We start from the raw sequence: 13,227 nt of genomic DNA on the forward strand, positions 1-13,227 counted from the left end.
AGAAAATATGGAAAAAATCTTAAAACAGATGGCATGTGGCTTATACGTTTAGGCGATTTTTATTTTCTTCTTATTGATATGTAATAAGAGAGAAAAAAGCTTAGTTAAATGGAAAAGAAAAAGTGCCAGATTGAGAACACATTTAGTGAGAGTTCCAATACCGGTCTCTATAAACACTGGGCAGTTACTCTTTTCAGGTAACATAACAGCGGTGTCATGAGGTGGAGGGCAGCAGCCGCTGGTTGGAGAAAAGCTGTTTTTTCTTTTGACTTTTGATCTTGTATAAATTGTTCACCTTTGGACTAGGTGACTCATCTGTAAAATCCTTAGGTTCCTCCCTCCATAATATTCTGTAACCTTAAGTACCAAAACACTAAAAGAGAAAATAGGACACTTGAAAATAATTACCCCAAAGTAAAATACTAACTTATAAATTTAAATGACTCATTTCTTTATAATACAAAACATTTATATAACAATGACTTTATCTGAATTTGTCAAACAGAATATGATAGCAGTGATCAGCTTGGGAAATTATTAGGGTGAGGTTAGGATCTAATACAGCTTTAGCTAGCAAATACATGAAAATATCGATATAAAAAAATCACAATCTAAAATATTTTTAAAATTAGACTAAAAACAAGGCAGAAAGTATTTTGTTGTTTCTTTTAGTGGTTTTAGCCCTATATTGGATGAGGATATTACTCAGTATTATCATGTGTCTTTATATGTACTTTTTACTGACTAAAAACAAATACTGACATTTCACCAATTTATATTGTTTTTAAACAAAATTTATTTTTCAATATAAAAATGTATATCTGCATTATATCACAATAAATTAAGAAAATTACTCTAAAGGAGAAGGGGAAAAAAGAACCATAATATGACTACCCAGAAAATGACCATTTTCTTGTATGCCAATCTATTTTCTATGTATGAGATTTTGGTTTATTTTATTTCACATAATTGCAGAATGCTATATTCAACTTACTACTTTTTTATGTTCTTTTATTCAATTCCATGGTGTTTTCTCATTTTTATAAGTTCCCCTCTTGGAATTGCCTTCAGAGTTAGCTGGAAAGTTTTTCATCTTTACTAATATCAATACAGTTTTATTTTTTAGAAGGCATTTTTCAATTTTGCCAAGTTATTAAGGGCCATCTCTCAAGAATTTTTCCCAAACTTGGCTTAAAATGACAAATGTATTTGTATAAGAGTCTTTAAATTGACTCAGAAGTTTAATGCAAAAAAACCAATTTCACCCAAGTGTTTGGGCCCATCATAGATGTATACTCTTAAGTCATTTAAAAGTATACACTATGGTATTTTTAATATTTTTAAAAAATCGTGCGTAATCCATTTTCTCATTCAGGCTCGTGGCTAAAACTTTCTTGCAATGGTGTGAGAGTTAACACTAATTCCTAGTGCTGCTTTTAACAGCTTAATGGATATTATTTTTGTTTGTAAAAGCAAACCGGAAACTAGATACAAGTACTAATTTCTGAAAGTGTATGCAACAGATGAATTTTGGCACAGCCATACATACTCATAAAACCTGGTAACTAACCCTTTTCCTGAATCTGTACAATTACTTTCCAGCTTTTCCACGTGATCAGTGTCTTCGAAAGAAGTGTTTATTACAGGAGTGCAAAAAATACCTTTAAACTATTCTCAGTTATATTTTTATTAAAAAATTTTGCTCTCCTCACTGCCCCCCCCCCAGGAGATTTAGTTCCTGATTTTATTAGCTCTTGGCCTCAAAAACCTAATTTCTCAGAGCTCATTCAACAGTGACCTCCTACTTGTCTAGGTGAGCAAGGGACAAAACTGAAAAGTCTACATCCATGGCACCCTGAACAAGCCAGATCCCATCTGATCTTGGAAGCTCAGCAGGGTGGGGCCTGGTTAGTACTTGGATGGGAGACCAACTAGAAAGACCAGGTGCTGTGGGCCTAAAAAATAAAGGATTGTAAACTGACAATCTGCGAGGTCAACCAACGGTTGCCTCGCATAAAAAATAAAAAATAAATTAAAAATAAAAGAAACTGAAAAAAGCCAAGGCCCTCAGCATCCCTGGTTCTTAGGGGCGCACGCTACTGGCAGTGACCCAATCCATCCAGGCAAGAGAAGTTATTGCTCAGCTGGGGAAGAGCCCTGGGATTCCCAGGGCTAATCGCCAACTGTCCTTTTCAGCAGAGCCTTGGAGAAAGGAGTTTGGGGTTGTCCTCCATACTCCGGTATAGTGGTCTCAGTTTTCCTGACTAGCCTTACGGAACTCAGTCAGTACACTACAGCGGACACGGCCCGTCCTGGCATGTATAGCAGCCAGGCAGCCAGCGCCACGCCTTCTTCCCTGCTCTGTCCCCAAGAGAGCCGGGGCGTGAGGGAGGGGCCGCCGCCCCGCCTTCTCCCCGGCCCCTGCCAGAGGCGTGCGATGTGAAGCCTGAGTTCGCACGACTCGGCGTTCGCCTCCTCGCCGCCCGGCTCTCCTGGTTAACGCTTGCCAGCCCTGACAGTGACCGTGACCACAACCACGGACCCCGGCTTCCCACGCTGTTCGCCGCGCGCGTGAGTGCCGCGCCCGTGGGGAGCGCGCGGGCGCGGTGGGGGACTGCCCGCGGGGCTGCGCGTTTCGGCCGGGAAGGTCGCCTGGGGCCGGGCTTTGCCGCGCTCGCGGGCTCGGTCCTGAGACAGGAGTTACAGACCGAGTCCCGAGCGCGCTGGACGGGAGAGGGAGTCCCGGGCCATTAGACAGGCTGGGGAGACGCAGGAAGGAGGCAGTGTGGAAAGGAGCCAAGGAGATTTTGGTAAAGCTGCACGATTTAGAAAACACAGTACAAATACTTCATGTCGGTGTGAAGCAGAATCTGCTTCCTTAGAGTCTGTTCGGAAGGTCTGGCGGGCTCATCTCAGCGTTTACATAAACGATTGTTAGTCCTCAGCCTCGGAGCTCACGGACCCTGACATTGGAGTCTTCGAATCTCTGAGTGAGTAAATGGTGACAGCCTTCTGGGATGTGTGTGTCTTGAAAGATCGGTGGGTATCGAGTGTACATTTGGTAGAAAATAGAAAACTGTTCGTTTTAGATGACTAGGTTTTAATTAGTTCCTCCCAAGTTCATTTGAAAGTGAACATGAAATACAAACTGAGAATTCAGACTGCTTTTTCAGAAAAGGATGCATTGATACAACTGATTCCGTGTGTGGTAGTGTGTGTTAAGGGCCAGTTGGTAAAACTCTTGCCTTTCTCCAAACGTGTGGAACCAGGGTCGATATTGGATAGTTAAAAACTTATTGAGCATGAGAGTCACTGGAAGGTGGGGGAAACGTTTGTTACTATTAGTACCTTAAAAGGGATTAACCAATATATTCTATCTTCTTATCTCCAGGACATAAGGTTTGTCCACAGCTTTGGATAGTTAGCTAAAGAGTTGCTGAGCTCTCGTATAATTTCTCTGTGGATAGTTTGATGATTAGCATCAGAGTTAACCAGCTTCTTACAATGCTGATTAAAAATAATACCGAAGACGTTAGAACAAAAGAGGAAAATAGAAGGCCAAAAAAGTTAAACTGCAAATCTTACAGTTAAAGAAAATACATGTAATGTTGCTTAGTTTTATTTTCTTGCCTAGTAATAGACATATAAAAGCTCATCCCACTTTCAGAAAAAAAGTGGATTCATAGTAACAAGCATTTATTGGTCATCTTTGTTCCAGGACTTGGGCATTCAGCAAAAGCTCTTTAGGAAACACATTCTTTTGCACCGAGGCGATGTTAAAATACACTTAGACCCAAAATCTATTTCTTATCTAGTCTATTAATATATATTTTATTGCTATCCATGAAGCAGTTGAGGCAAACATAAGTGTTAAAAATGGAAAATAAAATACAACTGATAGTTGAGTTACCGTGGGGGAGCAAGTTAGAAAGGACAAGGACTGACCATAGGTCCCTATGCAAATTGAATTGCATCTTGGAGGTCATCACGTACAATTCAGTGCAGATAAAGGGGGGAAACATACCAGCTCCTGGGAAAGAGAAGCTTTTCCTGACATTTACTTCTGAGGGAAATGTCTTGTGTCACAGAAGGATGTAGAGGAGAGTGAACCAAGGCAGTGGGAAAGCATCCTGTGAATTCATCTGATAGTGCATGCAGTGGTGCATTTTCTAGAACTGCTCGTTGTAATTGTACTTTTTCTTACTCTATTTGTGAAAAATACTTTTTGTTAGCTAAGACCCTATAGTCACACATGCTGTTGTTTAATGGCTTGGGGCTTCTTTAAGGATAAATCTAGATTTTCTAATGGGATAGGTAGACTTGATCTTCAAACACTCTATTTGTCTGTCAAGAGATTTTCTTTTTTAAATTTACGTACTTCACTTTTTTCGCCCAAGCAGCAGAACCATCGAACGAGAACACAGAAGAATGCGTGGCTTTGTATACATTTAACATCACAACAAAACCGATGCAACCAGTCTGTCGGTCTGGTGGGTCTGAGAAGGCAGAGAAGCCATTCACTCAGGTTTTCAGTTCTAGCATCCCTCCAATTCCTGTCGAGAGGTTTTAATAGAAGTTCACCGACAGTTGAAGGTCATAGCGAATGTTTTATTCTGTGTTGCTTACTGGGATTATAGGTTAGGGTTGAAATCCTTTAGTAAAAATTAATGAACCTGAATGGCCATCCTCCCTATAGGTATAGGGTATATAGGTCTACAAGAAGCTCAAGTGTATCCTTTTAAAAAATGAGTTTCCAATTTACTCCAGCATGTGATAAAGTATCTAGATGACTTAGGCTTCATAGCTGTTTTTTTTTTTTTTAACAACAGTTTTAGGAGATATAATTCACAGATGATACAAATCACCTAAAGTGTACAGTTTGTGTAACCGTCACATTTTCATCATCCTCCCCTTCAAAAACCCATTAGCAGTCCTTCTTCCACCTCACGATAGTCTCCCCACCCCATAGTTTTTGAAGCAGGTATTTTACTTCACTGAGAGACTGTTAGAAAGTGGATATCTAATTTTTGAGCCACATAGTTAGCTTAGTTTCAGAGATAAGTAAGTATTCTGAGAATTGTAGCAATGAAAGTTAGTGTACTGGTTGTTTAAATTCAGGGTGGATAAGTGTGGGTTAAGCAAAATTGTTGCTGCCACCTTGATTTTGATGGAGAAGTTTTGTTTTGGGCAAAGAAGGGTAGAATAAAATCTTAATGGGCCAGAAACCCTGTTGAACAGGATTTGCTGCACTTTTCTGATGTGGGGCAGAAGAAACTTTCATCTGCCCTCAAAGTTCTTTCAGAAGTTCTATTATCTGGAGAAAATAACCAAGTTTATACATACATATAGATGGGAACCTCGCATACACGAGAGTCAGAGACACAACATGCAGGGGACGTTCAGAGACTGAAATGGAACATGGGTATATGCAAGACATTCAGAGCTAGGGAGAGGTAAGGTGCCTTGGGGGCTTCAAAGGGTCATTGCAGGGAGAGCAGTTATTTAGTAAAGAGCAGTTTGTCTTGCCCTATAGAAAGGTCAAAGAGGTGATCTCTGATAACATTTTATCATGTATGTACAAGGCCCCTAATTCAAGTTATTCTAGGTAGTCAATGGAAGGGCAGAAGTTCATGAGCCTGAAGTTCAAGCTGTCTTTAACTCAAAACATCCCCCGTACCACAGAGACACATCTTGGGGTGACTTGTTCTGAACTCCAGCACTGATCACTAGCTCAGATGCTTTGGGCCAGTTCTTTAGCCCAGGTAGCATTCGGTATCTCTCATGTCACTGACATTAAGTTCTTTGTTATCTGGAAGTGTAAAAATGAAATTTTCTAGAAAGCAACAAGCCCTATGATCTGAAGCTTGAGGTGAGTATCTTTCGGGGAAAGAGGAAAGCCTGCATGAGAGGTACACAAACTTTGGACCCCCTCACACAGGAGGACTGCCCTCTGCTTTCTGTCCTGCAAAACCAGACCTGGCCTGACTCTGACCCCAGGGGTCTGGGAGAGAAGGGATGGAAAAGTTAGAAGGTCAAAACAATACTCAGAAAGGAAGAAGGATAAAACATTCATTTTACCCATTTTCCATAACCGTCACATATTAGTTTAGAATGCCTTATGACAAATCAGTCTGTCCTCAGAAAAATAAATGGAAGTGGCCATTAAGAAGGGGAGTGGTGGGTTTGGGTCAGTGCTTAGGCATGAAGATGTTTTTTACACTTATTCTCACTTTATGCTCATTCTAAGCCTTTCAGAGAGGTATTTTAATCTCCTATTTATTGAGGAGGAAAATCAAAGTTCACAGGGTCACTCAAAGCTGGACTAAGAAGAACATATTGTACTTTATTAAAGTTCACCCTTCCTTCCTTCCTTTCTCTCTTTTTCTCTTTTTCTCTTTCTCTCTTTCTTATCTAGCCTGGTAATTTTAAAAAATATTTTCCTTACATGTTCATACAGCAGCTCATTATAAAGGCATGCAGAGACAAGAAGAGAATGCATGAGCTGATAGGGAGTAGGAGCCCCAGACCTAATGTGGGTCTAATAAACTGTCATTCCTTCATTTTCTACCTTGGATGAAGATCTCTCTGGATCATAATTACTTCATGGGTTCAGGAAACATGTACATTTGAATGGGAGGGATCTGTATTTTATTGAAGTAGCCCAGAAGTAAGTAGAGTCAATTGAAGGTACCAAAATCATGGTAGTAGTAGAGTGATAAGTGTGCTGAGAACACTTGGTATTCTTTCCAACCCATCGCTGGAGATACGAAAGCATCCCTGTTATGATCCTATTGTTAATAAATACTGTTCAAGCGATCTTCTTACCTAAGTGTTCGGCCAGTGGAGTCATCACCCTGTGATAGTCTAAAAGACCTAGGAGCTGGTCCTGGCATGTCAATACTAGCTCATAGGCTCTTCTGTAAAATGGAATAACTCAGCCCTAGTCATGAGGCTCAGAAAAGATCAAATAGCGCAGTATTTTCAGAAACCGTAAAACACTACCTGTAGCTATCTCTCTTTCTATATAAACAATATGGCAAAGATATTCTAATTACTTAGTCTATATACAATTTTTAATGAGCTATTATTTCTTCTTTTATTCATACTGGGTCTTCAAAATCTGGTCTGTACCCTATATGTACAGCACGTCTTAATTGGACCATCCACATCTCAAGTGCTCAACAGGCACATGTGGCTACTGAATTGGGTAACACAGGTCTAGGGGCATTAATTGATGTACTAATAGAAGTTGGTCTGGATGATGCCTTTTTTATCCTGAAGATAATGTGTTTAAAGATGTGCCTCTTGCTTTTAGTAATTAATTTGTTTCTCATACCTAACTGTTCTTAATACAGAAGGCATAAAATTGCAGGAAATGCAAGAATCTAGAAAATAATATTTGCTCATTTTTTAGCACCTGCTTACTATGGGCAGAGAAGTCTAGCGACCTAAGTCTTATTGTCTTATTTCTGCCAACCTGACATCTCACTTTTTTAATTTTTTTTTTTTTTTTTTGGCAGGGTCAGCCCTTGGTTGAGCTCACAGATTGCAAAGACCTTGTCAGTTTACAATCCCATTTTTTATTTTTTTTATGCCTACAGCACCTGATCTTCCTAGGTGGTCTCTCGTCCAAGTACTAACCAGGCCCAACCCTGCTTAGCTTCCGAGATCAGATAGATCGGGCTTGTTCAGGGTGGCACGGCTGTAGACTGACATCTCACTTTAATTTGTAACATTTCTTATTTATTTTTCCTGTTTCATAACATGGAGATATTGTTATTTGTCTTTACAGTATAGCTAACATGATCCTTACCTCAGATGAAATAGGTGTACATCAGAAACCATTAACCAGTAGGAGAATTTTAGTTAAAAATCTTATGGTATCCTCTCAGTCATACCTAATCTAATAATGCTATTATTTTTATGCCAAACTAGTCACCCACTTCTATCCTGAATCTAAGCTGGGAATAGAATCCATTTGACGTGCAATTGATTTACGCCCAGATATAACTAGTAACCCAGTGTCATTGTATCCACTCCAGTTGCTACTGTAGCGGTCTGTTTTTGCTACTTAGCTGTTACTAGAGCTACAGACTACTCTTGTTCTTATTTCATAAATAGATAGATATCTTCCCTTTCTTCCTGCGATGTGTTCTATCTTTCCTCACAGGCTGCCACCTAACCCAGCATAATTTCTAGTAGTTTGGATTTTTCAACAGAAACCAAATTGCTATCCTCCTCTCTCTATAATTTCTACCTAAAAAAAAAAGAGGTGTAAATCACTTCTGGAGAACAGTTTACCAAATGTAAGCTTCCTGTTCTTACTTCACTCTCAGTATGATTGAGATAGCCCCTAAATCTTGGTAGTTAGGAGGATCTCACAAGTCTCATATCATTTGTATTTCATCCAAACACAATATGCCAGAGAAACAAGAAAAATATGTCTTCGATGTGTTATTCTTTACAAAACAATGCTTTCAGAATGCATATAGCTGTAACTGTATTGTATAGATCTTGATGAAGAAGTTTTCAAGAACAAAGTTGACATTTTGTCTAACATTATGCTTCCATTATAAACATTGAAAAATATTGGCATTATTTTATTTATTTTCATTTTATTTTGAAATAATTTTTAGACTTATTGAAAAGTTACCAAAGAAAATGGCATAGAGAGTTCCAGTAACATTTTGTATAACTATAGTACAGTTGTCAAAAACTAATAAATTTACATTGGTTGAATATTATAATACTGTTAACTAAATAGTAGATTTATTTAGATTTCACTAGCTTTTCATTATCCTTTTTCTGTTCAGGATCTGGTCTAGGACCTCACATTGCATTTGATTGTTATACATCCTTAGTTTCCTCCAATCTGTGACCATTCCTCAACTTTTGGTTTTTTTTTTTTTTCATGACCTTGCCACTTGTTAAGAGTACTTACCAGTTATTATTTTGTAGAATGTCTCTCAATTAGTACTTGATATTTTTTTTGTAATTAGACTGAAGTTATGCATTTGGGGTGGGGGGGGGGGGAAATACCAGCAGTAATGCTAGTGGATCATATCAGTGTTACCCAAAGTCTTTTTATTTTTTATTTTTGTTCTTTTAGGCGAGACAATCCTTGGTTGACCTCACATATTGCAAGGACCTTGTCAGCTTACAATCTCCTTTCTTTTTTTCCTTTTTTTTCTTTTTTATATTTAATTTTTTTACATCTACAGCACCTGGTCTTCCTAGACGATCTCCCATCCAAGTACTAACCACTCCTGACCCTACTTAGCTTAGGAGATCAGACGGGTTTGGGCTTGCTTGTTCAGGGCAGCATGGTCGTAGATACAAAGTCTTATTACTGATGGTAAACTTGGTTAAAGGGCTGCTTGCCAGGTGCCCAAGGAAAGTAATAATTTTTCTCTTTGTAACTAGTAGATTGCTTGGTAAAAAACCTTGGGCTATGTAAATATCCTGTTTCTACTTAAACTTAATTTTGGACCATTCAAATATCCTATTTCTCCCTCAAACTTTGTACATTAATTTTAGTCAGTCGGTAGAGCTTGATATACATTATGTACTATATTATTCTAATGGCAGTTTGAAAAAAATTTGTCGTATACCTTCTATGTTCACTAATTAGAATTCTTCTGTAAGGAAGAGCTGTCCCTCCACCCATTTATTTTTTCAATTATTGGTATCAGCAGAGACTAATGATTTATTTTATTATATGGGTTATAATCCAATACTGTCATCATTTAATTTGCTGCTCAAATTATTTGAGCATTAGCATCTGGGAGCTCTTCTTTCAGGTCGGCCCCTGTGCCCTTTTGACATACCACCATTCCCCTCTCCTGCATTTAAAAGCATTTCCTCATTCTCTGGTGTCATAAAACACTCCAGGCTCATTTTGCATTTTCCTTCCATGCCTCAACAATGGAATCAACCATTTCCCCAAGACACTCTGGTTCTTTTTTTTTTTTTTTTTTTTTTTTTGAAGAATGTTATTAGAAACCAAGATATGGGTACTATCTGTTGCTACTGGAGCAAATTTGAGCTTTTTAAGTTTAATGAATGACTTAGCAAATGAATGTCTACATGAAAGAGTGATGGATGCCTTAAATTTCAAACACCATGAAGATCCCAATGTGGCAGCGGAGGCTGAGCTAATCATTTTCTATAATGGTTGAAGGTTGTTCACTTCCCTTTCTGTAATAAGTAAGGGACTTTTCAGTGTCACATCTGACCTAGCACAGACCAGCAGTCCTTATGGTCTGCCAATCAATCAGAATACACTTTCCTTAAATAGAAAGAACATGCGAGTCTGTAACTCTGAGGACTATAAGATGTTCTGTGATCAGGCTGAGCCAGTGCAAGCACCAATAAATGCTACTTCCTGATATTGCCTCAGTGACCCGTCTCTCTGTCTGAGTATCCTGCAACACCGATGGTAGCTGTCAATTTGGATTCAGTCTCTTATGGGAAAGAAACAAAATTGGGAGGCTCTAGCGTTTTTAAGAGTTTCCAGTTTTTCTCAAATGATGACCCGTAAAAGTTACAAAACAAACAGAATGGACATAGGAATTTTTATTTATAGGGTCTTTATAAATAAGCCATTTTCCCTCCATCCTATTAACTTAAATTATATCCTTACTAATGGCTGAATATATGTGAAGGGGAGATATGCACAGGTTATATCTTTGAGAAGTACTGTTACTCTAAAATAAAAAAAAGGCAACAAAAATTTATTTGAGATCCAAAAGAATAGCTATTCCAGCAGAAACCCAAATAGTATTCTGACAAGGTGAAGGCAAGGAGTATTTATGAGAAAGGGAAGGGGAATGATTATATGAATAGAAGAAAGGAATTTCTATGGGTGTCGATAAGCTAAGAAAAAATTTTTATAGGTTCAGATAAGCTAATATAGCTATGCTAATTCTTCAGAATGTGTTTAATTATCAGTCCAGTAGTCCTGATGACTGCTATCTTGTTGGTTTTGCAAACAGTTGTTTCGGATACAGTGCTGCTTTAGTCACAGTTCAAAGGTTGTTTTGCCCATTGAACATTCTAATGGTATATAGAGTGAAACCTTTAAGGCTCCATTTGGAAGTATTATTTTCACAAAAGTATATGTATTTTTTATAGTTTATACAATTGATTATTTATAAAGTAACTCAGGAATGAGGAAATGTATTTTTAAAAAGTAAAGCATCATGACCTGCATTTGACCAATATCATAACCTTTAGCCACATGTAGCTATTTAAAATTAAGTGAACTGAATTAAATAACATTACAATATCACTAGAGGCATTTCAAGTGCTGAGTAGTTTCCACATGTTTAGTTGACCATAAGTCAAAACTCAACTAGGTATGGTGTAAGCACAAAGGATTTATACGGGGGAAACGAAGGATTGCAATTTGGCACATGCAGCCATGGCGAGCCACATATAAGAAGAGAGAGCAAGAGGGAGGAAGTTTTATTTTAGAGGGAAGAAGATAAGGGGAAGGGCTGTAATATAACCTAAGCGCTCTTGTCACCATAGAGTTCTTCCTGTGGGGCTTTAGGACTGACAGTAGGGTGCCAGAGCTCCTTCCTCAGTCCCTCCCCGTTGTTGTCTTGGTTAAAGTGTCTGTCATAACATTTGACAGTGTCTGGGGGGCCAGTGCTATTTTATTCCCCCTGCACGTCACTGAGGAATGTGGAAAGCATAGATATTTTTAAGTCTGACCCCAAATTACATTGATCTGCGATTCATAAAATAATCACTTACTTGGGCCTTAGTTACAGACTTTTTCTTGTCAAGAACAGATTATCATCTATAAAAGAAGCGATCTGTTGTGTTATTTGTAGGAATAAAAGGAGTTAATTTTTAACTCCCTTTTAAACTTTGTCAAGTTAAGTATCTCTTGCTGGTACTTCCTAATCTTAGCCTCAGTTCGAAACTTGACCTTCCTCCCTAGCTAGAGTGTAGGGGTGAGAAAACATTCTCTGCTCCCTTAGGTTTGTGATTGGGGTACCTGCAAATTAAATCAACAGAAGCCATATTAGGAAGAGAAAAGACAGGTCAGATTTAATCCTGTGGGAAGGGAGTTGACAGAAAAATGTGACTCAAAGGGGCATTAGAATTTGGGTCTTAAAACCACCTTAATAAGAGCAGGGGAGGGGGAGAAGGGCACTTAGAGAAAAGAATTGGTTTTTAAGAGAGCTAAACAGGCCCTTAGGAAGGTAGAAGGGAAATAGGACAGTTTTGTGATAGGTCTGTTTCCATGTGGTGCCAACTTGTCTTTTACTGTGATGGTAAGAGTCAGTCTTCCCAGGTTGCTTCTGGGAGGGAGTTATGACAATTAAATTCATTGAGAGGCTCTGCTTTTAGGTAGACAGGGATTTTGGGAAGTCAAACAGCTTCAGCTGAATGTAACTGCTGTGCCACATCCGTGTACTCAGCATCCACTCCCCTTCGACCCTGTCCAGGTCAGGGCCCAACACCATCTCCAGGACCTCTCCTGTGAACTGTGGACCCTCCATCCGTCTGCGTCATCTCTGCGTGAGTGTCTAGGAAGTGCATGTTCCAAGCCGAGTTTCTAATCTTGTGTCCTGAAATCAAAGTGAATAAAGCATTTCTAGGAGGGAATATTCTACTCTTGTCAGTCAGTGTTCCTGGTGATGTGCCTCAGAGGAGGACTAAGAATTGGTCATCAGTACATGAAAACCTACTTAATTATCAATACTTTCCGAGGGTGGATTTTATGGTCTGTGAATCATATTTTAATAAACAAATTGGTCATGAGGTATGTTATTTTGTCAGTCACCTAATTTTGTGAAGAGTATGGGGGTGAGCTGGAGTGAAAACTGATTGGAGGGGATTCAAGAAGAAAAGGGAGGGAGAGGAACGGGAGGGCTATGGACAGGAGCTGTAGAATTTTTGTTGTTGTTTTTAAGAAAGAAAGTGTAACTCAAAGGACTAGTTAGGATTTGGGGCTTATCTGTCATCTTAATCAGAGGAGTATTGGGAGAAGAATTACAGAATTTTTATAACCGGTAGAGAAGGAAGAATTGGTGCCAGGGAGAAAAAGTGAGGGGTGGAGGAAATTCCTGGAGAAGGTGTCCTGGAGTAGGCCGGAGGGAATGAGCAGCGGTGTCAAGCAGAGGGTTCCTGTTAGGGAGCAGCAGAGGGAGTCCTGGGGGAGTTGGCCCCTGATACACAGAGGGAGTGGGCAGGAAAGGTTGGAGATGGATG

The 13,227-nt window shown here is 39.1% G+C and overlaps 1 protein-coding gene and 2 pseudogenes across 4 annotated transcripts in view; 2 read left to right on the plus strand and 1 right to left on the minus strand.

Annotated features, from left to right (window-relative positions):
- LOC107518949 (broad substrate specificity ATP-binding cassette transporter ABCG2) overlaps positions 1–13,227 on the plus strand; it is a 123,707-nt gene that overhangs the window by 67,693 nt on the left and 42,787 nt on the right. The window contains exon 1 of one of the 4 annotated variants that reach the window (XM_016161103.2): positions 2,387–2,571. The exons of 2 other annotated variants lie outside the window; for them this stretch is intronic. The gene's annotated coding sequence lies outside the window, so the exon portion shown is untranslated. Of the gene's footprint in view, positions 1–2,386; positions 2,572–2,629; positions 2,991–13,227 lie in introns of those variants that run through there. One more of the 4 variants, XM_016161105.2, reaches the window with a different exon arrangement.
- LOC118609161 lies at positions 1,838–1,956 on the plus strand (annotated as a pseudogene).
- Positions 7,593–7,710, minus strand: LOC118608968 (annotated as a pseudogene).

This window comes from Rousettus aegyptiacus, unplaced genomic scaffold (assembly GCF_014176215.1).
Source record: "Rousettus aegyptiacus isolate mRouAeg1 unplaced genomic scaffold, mRouAeg1.p scaffold_m13_p_10, whole genome shotgun sequence".
Taxonomy (NCBI): Eukaryota; Metazoa; Chordata; class Mammalia; order Chiroptera; family Pteropodidae; genus Rousettus; species Rousettus aegyptiacus.